The sequence below is a fragment of the Cupressus sempervirens genome, chromosome 11 (genome assembly GCF_028749045.1).
Source record: "Cupressus sempervirens isolate cs-2001-9-10 chromosome 11, ASM2874904v1, whole genome shotgun sequence".
In the NCBI taxonomy this organism is placed as follows: Eukaryota; Viridiplantae; Streptophyta; class Pinopsida; order Cupressales; family Cupressaceae; genus Cupressus; species Cupressus sempervirens.
In genome coordinates, this window is record NC_143128.1 from 386,305,528 (window position 1) to 386,323,886 (window position 18,359).

The window sequence follows — 18,359 nt, forward strand, 5'->3', positions numbered from 1 at the left end:
AGGTGCCTGATTACCAGGTTTTCACCAAGGCACATTTTCAAATTTTTCATTTTTTTTCTTTCTTTTTTTTGTCAATCTTGTTTCAAATTTTTTTTATTTTTGGAAGAAGTCAAGCTTTTGAGATAATGCTCTTTGAATGTTTAAACCATGATATACAAAGGAATTCAAATGATATGCTCACAGATGCTAATAGGGAAAGGAAGATGGGAGACAAAAATGGAGGATATGGCTTTATGCGAAGTGAGTGAGATTGAAAAATAGAAATGAAGGAAAGATCAACATCGACACATGCCTTGAAGGGTGGTGAGGATATAAAAAATGTGAATGAAGGAATATGTGAGTAGAAAGAAGAGGTTTTGGTTTAGGCACATGGAATGGAAGAATGCTTTTGGAAGATGAAGTGGAAGTCTTTGGAAGCTTGAATGTCAACTTCAATTGTTGTTCAACATTAGACTCTCTCAAGAGAGACTTTGGAATCCATATAGCCATAGGCCTTTTTTCATTTCTTTTTGATGATGTAGAGATAATATCTTCAATGATGGATTTTGGAACCCATACTTGTCTTATAATTTTTTTCTTAGATATCTCTTTTGACTTAATGCCCCCATGTCGATTAGAGGAGACATGGTGGTATTCTTTTTTATATGGATTCTTGAATTGCTTCTTTTTCTTGTATTGACCATTCAAGTTACTTCCAAAAGACTTGGGACTTGTGGAAGAAGGATGATATGACTAGTTTAGGTGAATGGGTGGATGAAAAGGATTCAAGGATATGCATCTATGTTGATCTTGAGGAAAGATAGGAGAGGGAGGGACATAAGGACCCAAGATGGAAGATGAATTAGGACAGTTGGGAGGGGAAAGTGAAGGGACATAAGGACCCAAGATGGAAGGAAAATGTGAATGATTTAGTATTGGTGGTGGTGGTCCAAGGATTGATGTGGAAGATGCAAAAGGGTAATCAATAAGTTCATCAACATCTATATCACAATCAAGGACATCAACATCTTTAGAGTGAGCATTAGGATTTTCAACAAGATCATGAATATCTTGAATAGGAGCAACTTCTTTGATAGGATTACTTAAAGCTTGAGAAGACTTAGGAAGAGTAGAAAGTGGAAGGGAACATGGTGTGGTAGAACAAGAAGATGGAAGACTTTGATCTTGACAAGGATCTTTGGATAACATAAGCATAGAATTGTTCTCTTGATTTTCAATAGGCTCAACATTGGAAGTAACAACATCATTTTTAATAACCTTAATGGAAGTATAATCTTTGGAAGGAACAAGTGTCCTAAGGTCATTTTTATTGTCAATAAGCTCAATAGTGCAAGCAGTATCCTGATCTTTCTTAGGAGAAGACTTAAGACATGGTGGACTGAATGAGAAAGGGCGTAAGGGATCAAAAGAACCATGAAACATATCAGAGACATCGTGAAAATAATTGGATGACATTGAGGGTTCTTGATCTTGATCTTTCTTTATATTCTTTTGTTTATCATTTTTAGAGTCCTCTTGACATGAAGCCACTACTAAGGAGAAGGAAGAATGTTGGAATTGTATGGAAGACTTTGGAATAGATGATGAAAGACTAGCTGAAGTAGGCATTATAGCGCAAGAAGGCTTAGGCTCTTTAGGTTTAGCATTGTCAAAGGTATTTGCAGCCAAGTGAAGGTTAGCTTGAGTTTCTTTAAGAGGTAGACTTTGAGGATAACTATAGGGAACCGCATGAAAAGCATTAGAATATTTGTTGGATGAAGGATTGATAGAAGACTTGAGAGACTCAGAATCTTTAGGGGATGTATGGATCATGCAGGAAGTAGAAAATGGAAGAGAACCATCACGAGACAAAGGTTCAACATTAACATGATCTTGCTCAAGAGTGTAATCTTTATTTTCAGCATGAGGGTTCTTAGAAGAGGAACTCTTATCCCATTGATGTTGTACTTCAGCACAAAAAAATGCTTTCTCTTCATCAAAAAATGCAGATTTATCATTTAGGTATTGTTCACAAAATTTATCAATGTTGTTTTCAAGATTTGATTAATGTGAATTACCATCAATATCTTTTCCTGACTCATCCCCTTTAAGCACAAGCATAGGACTAGGAGGACTTTTAGGAACTATTGGAATGTAATAATCATCACCATCATAATCATTGTCACTAGAAGAATTATAGATAGGCATATCACAAGACTTTTCATGTTGTTCATTATCATATGTCTTAATAAGAGGAATAAGACTCTTGGTAGAAGTAGAAGAAGAATGATATCGTGAAAAGGAGGTAGGTGAAGACCTAGATGGATGATATCTAGATGAGTCATGGTAAGATATAGAAGATGGAAAATATTTGGAAGAAGGATATTGTGATTTGATATTGCACATGATCCTAGCAAAGGTGTCTGATTTATCCATTTTTTTAATCATTTTTGTTGCAACATTAGCATCCATGTATCCATTGGAGCGATAACACTTTTCAAATTCAAGAAGGAGGTGGATTTCATCTGAGCTCAAATGAGGATCCCTAAAAAGATATCCAAGATCCATGGTTCCAGAAGAAGAAGAATCAAGTATGGAAGAAGAGAAATAATGAATGAGAAGAAGATAGACTATATGATAATAGGAGGAAAAGAATCAAGAAGACATGAAGAAGAGGAAGAGTGGAAATGATAGATTAGAAAGACATGGAAGATAAAGAAGAAAGAAGACCAAGAGTCATTTTGGAAAATTTGATACCATTTGAGATCATTTGAATGTTGAGCAACATGTAATAGCACTTGTAATCAACATGAAAGAAAAGGCACTAGTTGATAGGATAACCCTAAGAAATGTTGGTACCAAACTAGGATAGTAAAAGCTCTCACTTGTCCAAAAGAGATGTGATAAGATAGAATTTTGCAATAGGTGTAAACCAACACTGCCATAGAGGTGCCCACAACTTTGGGTGAATACCCTAGCACATATGGACCAGGAGGATGATTGACCCAAATTATAAATAATTAAAATTGAATTTTTATGAAAGTGAATGGACAAGAGATTACTAAAACTCTCCAAGTGTAATATCAAAGGATCCAAGTGTATATCTTTCTCAATAAGGACAGTTTCTAACTTACCAACTCCAAACAAGGTCTCTTGTGAAATCAATGATTACTAATTCAAGAGGTCAAAGCACAATAACCCATGGTGCAAAAAGGCTTTTAACAATGAGAAAAGTAGCCTAATCCAAATAGGACCAACCTAGGGAGACTAGAAATAATGGGATAACAAAGTTATTTGTTATTCGATCATAAAGTCTCAACTCAAGAACTCAAATTTTGTTCATTTTAAATATCCAACTAGATGTATCAATAGATTCTTTATCATAAACCAAGCACGCAAGATAGAAAATAGGGATTTCAAGCAAACAGTCTTCAAACAATGAACAAGGGGCAAAGCAACCTTGCGCATGAGCAATCAAGTGACTTAGTTTATGCTAATCCCTAGGAGAGCTAATTGTGTATGTTCTCAAAGAGTTTCACAATCATTGCATACATTCTTAGAAAATAAAAGTTGGCCTCTCTAAGGTTTTTAGTAATGGTTTGACTCTGCAACTTTTATGATTCACAGGGGTGACCTCCAATCCCGGCGCACCGAGGTTTTGACACAGTTTGAGAACTTAATCTTCAAGAGCTGCTAGGGAGATCTGACAACCCACAATGAACCATACGCCATGGAGATTTCTTCCACAAGGACATTTATATAGCGATTGTTGCAACCATGGCAGAAGTGGCTATTACCGCTTGAGGTTCCGTTCGCAGTTTGCCCTGTATAGGGATTGTCTGCTATGATTAACCCTCTCTATAGGTGATCGACTCACAATAGTGGACAACAAGGGGACTTAGCTTTTCGATCCAAGGTTTTGACACCTTTTCACTTTTAGCCCAATCAAAGCAAGCAGATTAATTCGACACGCTAACTAAGATTATCTCAAGATCTATGATATCAACCCCTAGTGATCTATCAACCTCTCCAGAGAAAGGATGCCTCAATCAACAAGTTGAAGATCCATCTATCTAAGAGATTCTCAAAGTATCCTCCCCACCTACAAGGAATCCATCTTTGAGAGGAGTTTCACTAGGAACTCACTCCCTCAAGATCCACGAATAGTATTCATGGGGCCTAATTACTATGTGTGTACAGATGTTAATTCCTCAAAAGAAAATCTATCCAAGAATAATCAAAAAGCACAAGGTGGTACACTCAATGCTTTAACTAATACAAGGTGAGTCCAAAGACGTGGAACACTTAACCCCTCACACAAGCCAAAACGAGTCCACAACTCAAAGATTAGTGAGTTCTAGAAAGAACAAGAGGGTTGCCAAGTGGAGCACTTAATGCTTCTATCTTGTAGACCCCTCCCCTTTAATGTGGCGCTGATCTTGCAACCACGGGGTGGAATGAGGGGCCGGCGGATTCAGCGAGTCCAATAACCCAATATAGCTATCTAAATCTATCACTAATAATCAAGCTTGCTAAATAAAAATAAATAGAAATTAAAACCTAGTACCAATTATGCATGTGTTTGAAAAATAAAAGCATAAGCAAAACACACAAGCTAGACACATGAGAGGTTCATTTTAAGGTTCCAAATCAAAGTGTTATTAGCCAAAGAAGAATACCTGAAGTCCTCACAACGCACTTAGTAGATCTTACCTATTTTTAACAACTTTAGCACATTTTTTCAATGAAATCACAACTTGCTGCTATGCTGTTCCAAAAAAATAAAAAAAAATAGAAAAACCCAAAACAGTGAGCAGTTAGTAGAAAAAAATCAGAAAAACATGAAAATCCCAGTAAAAATAAAACGAATAACCTAGTCAACATGATTAGACTTTTTTTTTGCTATGATTTCAAACCCAAAAATAGAAATGAAAATAAGAGACTCCAGCTAAAAACTAAAGAGATTTTCAAAAAGGTAAGAAATTCAAAAAAATCTCTTCATTTGTGCCCTAGGGACCCAATTTTTTAAAATAGGCCAGATTCATCAAATCGAGTTTTTGATTCTTAATACGGCCTCAAAATTCAAAACACAAAAAAAGAACCCTTCTTAGAATTCAAAAAGATTTCTGAAAATATAATTTTTTCAAAAAAATAAACTGATTTGTGATCAAAAAAGACTTTTTATGAAAAATAAAGAGAAATTCATAACTCGCGCAAATCATGCAAAAATACCATGAAAATCGAACTGGAAAATGTTGGACACATACCCAACCCAAAAAAATAATTTCAGAACCAAACTCTAAGTGGTTTAAAAGATATGATTGAATCTTTAAACCAACTAGATTTTTTGCCTACAAACTAATCTATATATGGGTTGACCTTAAAACCAAAGTGAAAAATTTACAAAAGCACTTGATTAGATCCAATATGCTGCTATAAAAAATTAGAGATAAAAAATAAAAGCAAATGGAGCTAGAAACTTGATTCAGGCCCCATGATGGGCGCCGAAAATGTGTGCTAAAATATTGTCACACTTCTATGAATTATTACATGTAAGAAAACTCAAGAATGAGCCCTCACAAATAAATCTATAGCTCTCTACTCATAGAGTGCAAGGGTTTTCAATGGAGGCCCTCAGTTTAACCTATTTTTGTGCCCATGCAAGTGCACCATGAGATGAGAGATTCAAAGAGGAAACACAAAAATGCTAGTCTCCATGATCTTCAAATATGCATAAAAATAAGATCTAATCTATGAAAGCAAAATCTAATCTATAAATGCAAGATCTAAGCTAAAAGCCCATGAGGGGTGCAAGAGAAAAAAAGACAAGAAAATAGAAGTTCTCCACAAAAAAAATTTGTATTCAAACTCCTTCAAAAATTAGTCTTCAAACCTGCAGCATAACGATAGCATAATTATGGGTGTCTAACATGAGGAGAGGGCTCTCCCTTATAAAGGAAATTATGGAGGTGAGAGGCTTCTCACAACCAATATGAGATAATAGAGCTTAATCGATGTGAGACAAAATTTCACCAATGAGAAAAGAGGAGTGGTTGAGAAAAAAGTGGTGATCCATGTGAGACAAGATTCCACCAATTAGAAAAGAGGAGTGGTTGAGGAGAAAGTGGAAAGATAAATCCCACTTAGGTCACATTTTTAAGTGTAGAGAAATTAAATAAAAAGAATTTATTTTATTTCTTTTTTTCATCAAAAAAGATATTTAGGTGAGATTTTTACTTAATTAAAAGGGAGCAAGTTCTTTTTATTTAAATAGAAGATATTTAATTAAATTAAAAGAAAGGTTTTTCTCTTAATTAATTAAATGTGGATGAACTGTTTAATTAAAAGAGAGGTTTTATTTTAATTAAATGAGCATTTTATTTTATTTAATTAAAATATAAGATTTTCTTTTAATTAAATAAGACTTGGAATAAAATGATCAATCTTAGAAATAATATATATCGAATTTGATCAAGAAAATTGATTTGAATTGATTTAATAAAATATTACAAACCATTGATTTAGAAAATTTGATAAATTGATAAATTCAATAATGGGGGCCCATACTCTAGGCGACCATTTTTGGATGCATACAAACTCAAGTCAACTGTGGTTAAATCTGGTCAGTTTTTGGTCAAATTGATCTTTGCGTATGTGAATATGAGCAAATGTGAGTATGAATTCTAGCAACAATTCGATGCAAATTCTCATTCAGCCTTTCAAAATGAAGAGATGAGGGTCTCTTAAATAGACTTTCTTAGAATTCATCAACGGTTGAGATCGATTTCAATCAACGGTCAGAATTAAAGGTGAAGTTCAGTCATAAAAGAAGATTTCCAAATTAAAGGGAGTTAACAGATTTAATTTGAGTAAAATAAGGAGTTAACTGATTCAATTTGAGTAGAAAAAGGAGTTAATTGATTTAACTCATTTTTTATCAATAATGAATAGGAAATTTCCCATTTTGAATTGAAGAGAGATTTTGTTGAGATATTTAATTTAATAAAATGAGATATGCTCTCATAATTTTTTTTTCTGTTTAATCAAATAATCTTTAATTAATTAGAGACACTTTTCTTATTTAATTAAATAACTTCATTTAATTAGTTAGGAATGGCTTCTCATTTAATTAAATAACTTTGTTTAATTAATTAGTAGTAAGTACTCCATTTAATTAAATAATTTCATTTAATTCTTTCAAAATTCTTTTCGAAAGTAGTCAACTCAAGTCAACCGTGGTTAAATCTGGTCAACTTTTGGTCAAACTTGATCTTTGCGTATGTGAATATGAGCAAATGTGAGTATGAATTCCAGCAACAATTCGATGCAAATTTTCATTCAACCTTTCAAAATGAAGACATAAGGGTCTCTTAAATAGACTTTTCTAAAATTCATCAACGGTTGAGATCGAGTTCAATCAACGGTCAAGATTAAAGGTGAAGTTCAGTCATAAAGGGAGATTTCCAAATTAAAAGGAGTTAATAGATTTAATTTGAGTAAAATAAGGAGTTAACTAATTCAATTTGAGTAGAAAAAGGAGTTAACTGATTTAACTCATTTTTAATCAATAGTGAACTGGAAATTTCCTTTTTTGAACTGAAGAGAGATTTTGTTGAGATATTTAATTTAATAAAATGAGATATGCTCTCATAATTAGTTTTTCTATTTAAATAAATAACTTTATTTAATTAGTTAGGAATGGCTTCTAATTTAATTAAATAACATTGTTTAATTAATTAGAAGTAAGTACTCCATTTAATTAAATAATTTCATTTAATTATTTAAAAATTCTTTTCGAAAGCAGTCAACTCAAGTCAACCGTGGTTAAATCTGGTCAACTTTTGGTTAAACTAGATCTTTGCATATGTGAATATGAGCAAATGTGACTATGAATTCCGGCAATAATTCAATGCAAATTCTCATTCAACCTTTCAAAATGAAGAGATGGGGGTCTCTTAAAAAGACTTTCCTGAAATTCATCAACGGTTGAGATCGATTTCAATCAAAGGTTAGGATTAAAGGTGAAGTTCAGTCATAAATGGAGATTTCCAAATTAAAGAGAGTTAACAGATTTAATTTGAGTAAAATAAGGAGTTAACTGATTCAATTTGAGTAGAAAAAAGAGTTAACTGATTTAACTCATTTTTAATCAATATTGAACTGAAAATTTCCCTTTTTTAACTGAAGAGTGATTTTGTTGAGATATTTAATTTAATAAAATGAGATATGCTCTCATAATTACTTTTTCTATTTAATTAAATAATCTTTAATTATTTAGAGACACTTTTATTATTTTATTAAATAAGTTCATTTAATTAGTTAGGAATGACTTCTCATTTAATTAAATAACTTTGTTTAATTAATTAGAACTAAGTACTCCATTTAATTAAATAATTTCATTTAATTATTTCAAAATTCTTTTCGAAACTAGTCAACTCAAGTCAACTGTGCTTAAATCTGGTCAACTTTTGGTCAACCTTAATCTTTGCGTATGTGAATATGAGCAAATGTGAGTATGAATTCCAGCAACAATTCGATGCAAATTCTCATTCAACCTTTCAAAATGAAGAAATGAGGGTCTCTTAAATAGACTTTCCTGGAATTCATCAACGGTTGAGATCGATTTCAATCAATGGTCACGATTAAAGGTGAAGTTCAGTCATAAAGGGAGATTTTCAAATTAAAGGGAGTTAACAAATTTAATTTGAGTAAAATAAGGAGTTAACTGATTCAATTTGAGTAGTAAAAGGAGTTAGCTGATTTAACTCATTTTTATCAATAGTGAACTGGAAAGTTCCCTTTTTGAACTGAAGAGAGATTTTGTTGAGATATTTAAATTAATAAAATGAGATATGCTCTCATAATTACTTTTTGAATTTAATTAAATAATCTTTAATTAATCAGAGACACTTTTCTTATTTAGTTAAATAACTTCATTTAATTAGTTAGGAATGGCTTCTCATCTAATTAAATAACTTTGTTCAATTAATTAGAAGTAAGTACTCCATTTAATTAAATAATTTCATATAATTATTTCAAAATTCTTTTTGAAACAAGTCAACTCAAGTCAACCGTGGTTAAATCTGGTCAACTTTTGGTCAAACTTGATCTTTGTGTACGTAAATATGAGCAAATCTCAGTATGAATTCTAGCAACAATTTGATGCAAATTCTCATTCAACCTTTCAAAATGAATAGATGAGGGTCTCTTAAATAGACTTTTCTGAAATTTATCAAAGGTTGAGATCGATTTCAATGAACAATCAAGATTAATGGTGAAATTAAGTCATAAAGGAAGATTTCCAAATTAAAGGGAGTTAACAGATTTAATTTGAGTAAAATAATGAGTTAACTGATTCAATTTGAGTAGAAAGAGTTAATTGATTTAACTTATTCTTGATCAATAGTGAACTGAAAATTTCCCTTTTTGAACTGAAGAGAGATTTTGTTGAGATATTTAATTTAATAAAATGAGATATGCTCTCATAATAACTTTTTCTATTTAATTAAATAATCTTTAATTAATTAGAGACACTTTTCTTATATAATTAAATAACTTCATTTAATTAGTTAGGAATGGCTTCACATTTAATTAAATAACTTTAATTAATTAATTAGAAGTAAGTACTCCATTTACTTAAATAATTTCGTTTAATTGTTTCAAAATTCTTTTTAAAACTCGTCAACCGTGGTTAAATCTGGTCAACTTTTGGTCAAACTTGATCTTTGCGTATGTGAATATGAGCAAATGTGAGTATGAATTCCAACAACAATTCGATGCAAATTCTCATTCAACCTTTCAAAATGAAGAGATGAGGGTCTCTTAAATAGACTTTCCTAGAATTCATCAATGGTTGAGATCGATTTCAATCAACGGTTAGGATTAAAGGTGAAGTTCAGACATAAAGGGAGATTTCAAAATTAAAGGGAGTTAACAAATATAATTTGAGTAAAATAATGAGTTAACTGATTCAATTTGAGTAGAAAAATGAGTTAACTAATTTAACTCATTTTTGATCAATAGTGAACTGAAAATTTCCCTTTTTGAACTGAAGAGAGAATTTGTTGAGATATTTAATTTAATAAAATGAGATATGCTCTCATAATTACTTTTTCTATTTAATTAAATAATCTTTAATTAATTAGAGACACTTTTCTTATTTAATTAAATAACTTCATTTAATTAGTATGGAATGGCTTCTCATTTAATTAATAACTTTGTTTAATTAATTAGAAGTAAGTACTCTATTTAATTAAATAATTTTATTTAATTATTTAAAAATTCTTTTCAAAACTAGTCAACTCAAGTCAACTGTGATTAAATCTGGTCAACTTTTGGTCAAACTTGATCTTTGCGTATGTGAATATGAGCAAATGTGAGTATGCATTGCAGCAACAATTCGTTGCAAATTCTCATTCAACCTTTCAAAATGAAGAGATGAGGGTCTCTTAAATAGACTTTCCTAGAATTCATCAACGGTTGAGATCGATTTCAGTCAACAGTCAGGATTAATTAAAGGTGAAGTTTAGTCATAAAGGGAGATTTCCAAATTAAAGGGAGTTGACAGATTTAATTTGATTAAAATAAATAGTTAACTGATTCAATTTGAGTAGAAAAAGGAGTTAACTCATTTAACTCATTTTTGATCAATAGTGAATTGAAAATTTCCCTTTTTGAATTGAAGAGAGATTTTGTTGAGATATTTAATTTAATAAAATGAGATATGCTCTCATAATCACTTTTTCTATTTAATTAAATAATCTTTAATTAATTAGAGACACTTTTCTTATTTAATTAAATAACTTTGTCTAATTAGTTAGGAATGGCTTCTCATTTAATTAAATGACTTTGTTTAATTAATTAGAAGTAAGTACTCTATTTAATTAAATAATTTCATTTAATTATTTCAAAATTCTTTTTGAAACTAGTCAACTCAAGTCAACTGTGGTTAAATCTGGTCAACTTTTGGTCAAACTTGATCTTTGCGTAAGTGAATATGAGCAAATGTGAGTATGAATTCTAACAACAATTCGATGCAAATTCTCATTCAACCTTTTAAAATGAAGAGATGAGGGTCTTTTAAATAGACTTTTCTAGAATTCATCAATGGTTGAGATCGATTTCAATCAACGGTCAGGATTAAAGGTGAAGTTCAGTCATAAATTGAGATTTGCGAATTAAAGGGTGTTAACAGATTTAATTTGAGTAAAATAAGGAGTTAACTTATTCAATTTGAGTAAAAAAATGAGTTAACTGATTTAACTCATTTTTGATCAATAGTGAACTGGAAATTTCTCTTTTTGAACTAAAGAAAAATTTTGTTGAGATATTTAATTTAATAAAATGAGATATGCTCTCATAATTACTTTTTTTATTTAATTAAATAATCTTTAATTAATTGGACACAGTTTTCTTATTTAATTAAATAACTTCATATAATTAGTTAGGAATGTCTTCTCATTTAATTAAATAACATTGTTTAATTAATTAGAAGTAAGTACTATATTTAATTAAATAATTTCGTTTAATTATTTCAAAATTCTTTTCGAAACTAGTCAACTCAAGTCAACCGTGGTTAAATCTGGTCAAGTTTTGGTCAAACTTGATCTTTGCGTATGTAAATATGAGCAAATGTGAGTCTGAATTCTAGCAAAAATTTGATGCAAATTCTCATTCAACCTTTCAAAATGAAGAGATGAGGGTTTCTTAAATAGACTTTACTAAAATTCATCAACGGTTGAGATCGATTTCAATCATCGGTCAGGATTAAAGGTGAAGTTCAGTAATAAAGGGAGATTTTCAAATTAAAGGAAGTTAACAGATTTAATTTGAGGATAATAATGAGTTAACTGATTTAATTTGAGTAGAAAAAGGAGTTAATTGATTTAACTCATTCTTGATCAATAGTGAATTGGAAATTTCCCTTTTTGAACTGAAGAGAGATTTTGTTGAGATATTTAATTAAATAAAATGAGATATGGTCTGATAATTACTATTTCTATTTAACTAAATAATCTTTAATTAATTAGAGACACTTTTCTTATTTAATTAAATAAGTTCATTTAATTAGTTAGAAATGGCTTCTCATTTAATTAAATAACTTTGTTTAATTAATTAGAAGTAAGTACTCAATTTAATTAAATAATTTTGTTTAATTATTTATAAATTCCTTATGAAATTAGTCAACTCAAGTCAACTGTGGTTAAATCTGGTCAACTTTTGGTCAAACTTGATATTAGTGTATCTGAATATGAGCAAATGTGAGTATGAATTCCAGTAACAATTCCATGCAAATTCCCATTCAACCTTTCAAAATGAAGAGATGAGGGTCTCTTAAATAGACTTTCCTGGAATTCATCAACGGTTGAGATCGATTTCAATCAACGGTCAGGATTAAAGGTGAAGTTCAGTCATAAAGAAAGATTTCCAAATTAGAGGGAGTTAACAGATTTAATTTGAGTAAAATAAGGAGTTAACTGATTCAATCTAAGTAGAAAAAAGAGTTAACTATTTTAACTCATTTTTTATCAATATTGAACTGAAAATTTCCCTTTTTGAACACAAGAGAGATTTTGTTGAGATATTTAATTTAATAAAATGAGATATGCTCTCATAATTACTTTTTCTATTTAATTAAATAATCTTTAATTAATTAGAGACACTTTTCGTATTTAATTAAATAACTTCATTTAATTAGTTAGGAATGGATTCTCATTTAATTAAATAACTTTGTTTAATTAATTAGAAGTAAGTACTCCATTTAATTAAATAATTTTGTTTAATTATTTAAAAATTCTTTTCAAAACTATTCAACTCAAGTCAATCGTGGTTAAATTTGGTCAACTTTTGATCAAACTTGATCTTTGCGTATGTGAATATGAGCAAATGTGAGTATGAATTCCAGCAACAATTCGGTGCAAATTCTAATTCAACCTTTCAAAATGAAGAGATGAGGGTCTCTTAAATAGACTTTCCTGGAATTGATCAACGGTTGAGATCGATTCCAATCAACGGTTAGGATTAAAGGTGAAGTTCAGTCATAAAGGGAGATTACCAAATTAAAGAGAGTTGACAGATTTAATTTGAGTAAAATAAAGAGTTAACTAATTCAATTTGAGTAGAAAAAAAAGTTAACTCATTTAACTCATTTTTAATCAATACTGTACTGAAAATTTTCCTTTTTGAAATGAAGAGAGATTTTGTTGAGATATTTAATTTAATAAAATGACATATGCTCTCATAATTACTTTTTCTATTTAATTAAATAATCTTTAATTAATTAGAGACACTTTTCTTATTTAATTAAATAACTTCATTTAATTAGTTAGGAATGGCTTCTCATTTAATTAAATAACTTAGTTTAATTAATCAGAAGTAAGTACAACATTTAATTAAATAATATCGTTTAATTATTTCAAAATTTTTTTCGAAACTAGTCAACTGAAGTCAATCGTGGTTAAATCTGGTCAACTTTTGGTCAAACTTGATCTTTGCGTATGTGAATATGAGCAAATGTGAGTATGACTTCCAGCAACATATCGATGCAAATTCTCATTCAACCTTTCAAAATGAAAAGATGAGGGTCTCTTAAATAGACTTTACCTGAATTCATCAACGGTTGAGATCGATTTTAATCAACGGTCAGGAGTAAAGGTGAAGTTCAGTCATAAAAAGAGATTTCAAAATTAAAAGGAGTTAACAGATTTAATTTGAGTAAAATAAGAAGTTAACTGATTCAAATTGAGTAAAAAAAAGAGTTAACTGATTTATCTCATTTTTTATCAATAGTGAACTGAAAATTTCCCTTTTTGAGCTGAAAAGAGATTTTGTTGAGATATTTAATTAAATAAAATGAGATATGCTCTCATAATTACTTTTTCTATTTAATTAAATAATCTTTAATTCATTAGAGACACTTTTCTTATTTAATTAAATAACTTCATTTAATTAGTTAGGAATGGCTTCTCATTTAATTAAATAACTTTGTTTAATTAATTAGAAGTAAGTACTCCACTTAATTAAATAATTTTGTTTAATTATTTCAAAATTCTTTTTGAAACTAGTCAACTAGAGTCAATCATAGTTAAATCTGGTCAACTTTTGGTCAAACTTGATCTTTTCGTATGTGAATATAAGCAAATGTGAGTATGAATTGCAGCAATAATTCGATGCAAATTCTCATTCAACCTTTCAAAATTAAGAGATGAGGGTCTCTTAAATAGACTTTCCTTAAATTCATCAACGATTGAGATCAATTTCAATCAACGGTTAGGATTAAAGGTGAAGTTCAGTCATAAAGGGAGATTTCCAAATTAAAGGAAGTTAATATATTTAATTTGATTAAAATAAAGAGTTAACTGATTCAATTTGAGTAGAAAAAGGAGTTAACTAATTTAACCCCTTTTTTATCAATAGTGAACTAGAAATTTCCCTTTTTGAACTAAAGAGAGATTTTGTTGAGATATTTAATTTAATAAAATCAGATATGTTTTCATAATTACTTTTTCTATTTAGTTAAATAATCTTTAATTAATTAGAGACACTTTTCTTATTTAATTAAATAACTTCATTTAATTAGTTAGGAATGGCATCTCATTTAATTAAATAACTCTATTTAATTAATTATAAGTAAGTACTCCATTTAATTAAATAATTTTATATAATTTTTTCTAAATTCTTTTTGAAACTAGTCAACTCAATTCAGCCGTGGTTAAATCTGGTCAACTTTTGGTCAAACTTGATCTTTGCTTATGTGAATATGAGCAAATGTGAGTATGAATTCCAGCAACAATTCGATGCAAATTCTCATTCATCGTTTCAAAATGAAGAGATGAGGGTCTCTTAAATAGACTTTCCTAGAATTCATCAACGGTTGAGATCGATTTCAATCAACGGTCAGGATTAAAGGTGAAATTCAGTCATAAAGGAAGATTTTCAAATTAACGAGAGATAACAAATTTAATTTGAGTAAAATAAGGAGTTAACTGATTCAATTTGAGTAGAAAAAGGAGTTAACTGATTCAACTCATTTTTGATCAATAGTGAACTGGAAATTTTCCTTTTTGAACTTAAGTGAGGTTTTGTTGAGATATTTAATTTAATAAAATGAGATATGCTCCCACAACTACTTTTTCTATTTAATTAAATAATCTTTCATTAATTAGAGACACTTTTCTTATTTAATTAAATAACTTCATTTAATTAGTTAGGAATGGCTTCTCATTTAATTAAATAACTTTGTTTAATTAATTAGAAGTAAGTACTCCATTTAATTAAATAATTTTGTATAATTATTTCAAAATTCTTTTCAAAACTAGTCAACTCAAGTCAACCGTGGTTGAATTTGGTCAAGTTTTGGTCAAACTTGATCTTTGCGAATGTGAATATGAGCAAATGTGAGTATGAATTCCAGCAACAATTCGATGCAAATTCTCATTCAACCTTTCAAAATGAAGAGATAAGGGTCTCTTAAATATACTTTCTTTGAATTCATCAACGGTTGAGATCGATTTCAATCAACGATCAGGATTGAAGGTGAATTTCAGTCATAAAGGGAGATTTTCAAATTAAAGGGAGTTAACAGATTTAATTTGAGTAAAATAAGGAGTTAACTGATTCAATTTGAGTAGAAAAAGGAGTTAACTCATTTAACTCATTTTTTATCAATAATGAACTGGAAATTTCCCTTTTTGAACTGAAGAGAGATTTTGTTGAGATATTTAATTTAATAAAATGAGATATGCTCTCATAATTACTTTTTCTATTTAATTAAATAATATTTGATTAATTAGAGGCACTTTTCTTATTTAATTAAATAACTTCATTTAATTAGTTAGGAATGGCTTCTCATTTAATTAAATAACTTTGTTTAATTAATTAGAAGTAAGTACTTCATTTAATTAAATAATTTTGTATAATTATTTCAAAATTCTTTTCAAAACTAGTCAACTCAAGTCAACCGTGGTTGAATTTGGTCAACTTTTGGTCAAACTTGATCTTTGCGTATGTGAATATGAGCAAATGTGAGTATGAATTCTAGCAACAATTCGATGAAAATTCTCATTCAACCTTTCAAAATGAAGAGATGAGGGTCTCTTAAATAGACTTTCATGGAATTCATCAACGGTTGAGATCGATTTCAATCAACGGTCAGGATTGAAGGTGAAGTTCAGTCATAAAGGGAGATTTTCAAATTAAAGGGAGTTAACAGATTTAATTTTAGTAAAATAAAGAGTTAACTGATTCAATTTGAGTAGAAAAAGGAGTTAACTGATTTAACTCATTTTTTATCAACATTAAACTAGAAATTTCCCTTTTTGAACTGAAGAGAGATTTTGTTGAGATATTTAATTTAATAAAATGAAGTATACTCTCATAATTACTTTTTCTATTTAATTAAGTAATCTATAATTAATTAGAGACACTTTTCTTATTTAATTAAATAACTTCATTTAATTAATTAGGAATGGCTTCTCATTTAATTAAATAACTTAGTTTAATTAATTAGAAGTACTCCATTTAATTAAATAATTTTTTTTTAATTATTTCAAAAAAAATTCGTAACTAGTCAACCCTGGTTAAATCTGGTGAACTTTTGGTCAAACCTGATCTTTGCGTATGTGGATATGAGCAAATGTGAGTATGAATTCCAGCAACAATTCGATGCAAATTCTCATTCAACCTTTTAAAATGAAGAGATGAGGGTCTCTTAAATAGACTTTTTTGAAATTCATTAATGATTGAGATCGATTTGAATCAATGGTCAGGATTAAAGGTGAAATTCAATCATAAAGGGAGATTTCCAAATTAAAGGGAGTCAACAGATTTAATTTGAGTAAAATAAGGAGTTAACTAATTCAATTTGAGTAGAAAAAAGAGTTAACTGATTTAACTCATTTTTTATCAATAGTGAACTGGAAATTTCCCTTTTTGAACTGAAGAGAGATTTTGTTGAGATATTTAATTTAATAAAATGAGATATGCTCTCATAATTACTTTTTCTATTTAATTAAATAATCTTTAATTAATTAGAGACACTTTTCTTATTTAATTAAATAACTTCATTTAATTAGTTAGCAATGGCTTCTCATTTAGTTAAATAACTTTGTTTAATTAATTAGAAGTAAGTACTCTATTTAATTAAATAATTTCGTTTAATAATTTTAAAATTCTTTTCGAAACTAGTCAACTCAAGTCAATTGTGGTTAAATCTGGTCAACTTTTGGTCAAACTTGATCTTTGTGTATGTGAATATGAATGAATGTGAGTATGAAATCCAGCAACAATTCAATGCAAATTCTCAATCAACCTTTCAAAATGAAGAGATGAGGGTCTCTTAAATAGACTTTCTTTGAATTCATCAACGGTTGAGATCAATTTCAATCAACGGTCAGGATTATAGGTGAAGTTCAGTCATAAAGGGAGATTTCCAAATTAAAGGGAGTTAACAGATTTAATTTGATTAAAATAAAGAGCTAACTGATTCAATTTGAGTAGAAAAAGGAGTTAACTAATTTAACTCACTTTTTATCAATAGTGAATTGGAAATATCCCTTTTTGAACTAAAGAGAGATTTTGTTGAGATATTTAATTTAATAAAATGAGATATGCTCTCATAATTACTTTTTCTATTTAATTAAATAATCTTTAATTAATTAGAGACACTTTTCTTATTGAATTAAATAACTTCATTTAATTAGTTAGGAATGGCTTCTCATTTAATTAAATAACTCTATTTAATCAATTAGAAGTAAGTACTCCATTTAATTAAATAATATGGTTTAATTATTTCAAAATTCTTTTCCAAATTGGTCAACTCAAGTCAACCGTGGTTAAATCTACTTAACTTTTGGTCAAGCTTGATATTTGCGTATGTGAATATGAGCAAATGTGAGTATGAATTCCAGCAACAACTCGATGCAAATTCTTATTCAACCTTTCAAATTGAAGAGATGAGGGTCTCTTAAATAGACTTTCACAGAATTCATCAACGGTTGAGATCGATTTCAATCAACGGTCAAGATTAAAGGTGAAGTTCCGTGATAAAGGAAGATTTTCAAATTAAAGGGAGTTAACAGATTTAATTTTAGTAAAATAAGGAGTTAACTAATTCAATTTGAGTAGAAAAATGAGTTAACTGATTTAACTCATTTTTGATCAACAGTGAACTAGAAATTTCCCTTTTTAAACTGAAGAGAGATTTTGTTGAGATATTTAATTTAATAAAATGAGATATGCTCTCATAATTACTTTTTCTATTTAATTAAGTAATCTTTAATTAATTAGAGACACTTTTCTTATTTAATTAAATAACTTGATTTAATTAATTAGGAATGGCTTCCCATTTAATTAAATAACTTTGTTTAATTAATTAGAAGTAA